A 481-nucleotide genomic window follows, 5' to 3' on the forward strand; every position below is an offset into this window, starting at 1 on the left:
GGACTCACCTGCTGCCCATGTTATCTCAATGCATGTCGTGGGTGAGGGGGTCTGGTGTCATGCTCTGAGACACTGCCTTTGTTTCCTTAGCAGACTGCTAGTGGCTGCATCACCTCGGGCTAAAGACCCGCAGGGGGTACTCTTACTGCCCCCACCCCCACCCCGCCCCAAGTCTATGTCAGCAGCTTTCTCGATCTCTTTTATCCTTTCATAACACTTTTTGACCCAAAAGCTCTGAGCGATCAAGTCATATCGAATCTTCATTTCAGATTGAAGATGCATTCCATGGTATTGCCATCTTAAGTCTTTCCATCGCTATGGAATATCTGTCCATGTATTCAGGATCTTTTTCAGCCACGGTGTAGAATTTCCAGTGTGCCAGTCTTGCATCCTCGTGACATCCGTGGCAAAGCATTGGATTCATGTTGACAGTAGTGAAGGGTAATTTTTTTTTTTAATCCTTTTCAGTATTATTATCTGC

At 46.2% G+C, this 481-nt stretch overlaps 1 protein-coding gene across 1 annotated transcript in view; it reads right to left on the minus strand.

Annotated features, from left to right (window-relative positions):
• Positions 1-481, minus strand: part of FRMD4B (FERM domain containing 4B) — a 196,861-nt gene that overhangs the window by 5,898 nt on the left and 190,482 nt on the right. The window lies entirely within an intron of this gene.

Source organism: Bison bison, unplaced genomic scaffold, assembly GCF_000754665.1.
Source record: "Bison bison bison isolate TAMUID 2011002044 unplaced genomic scaffold, Bison_UMD1.0 scf7180017864474, whole genome shotgun sequence".
Taxonomy (NCBI): Eukaryota; Metazoa; Chordata; class Mammalia; order Artiodactyla; family Bovidae; genus Bison; species Bison bison.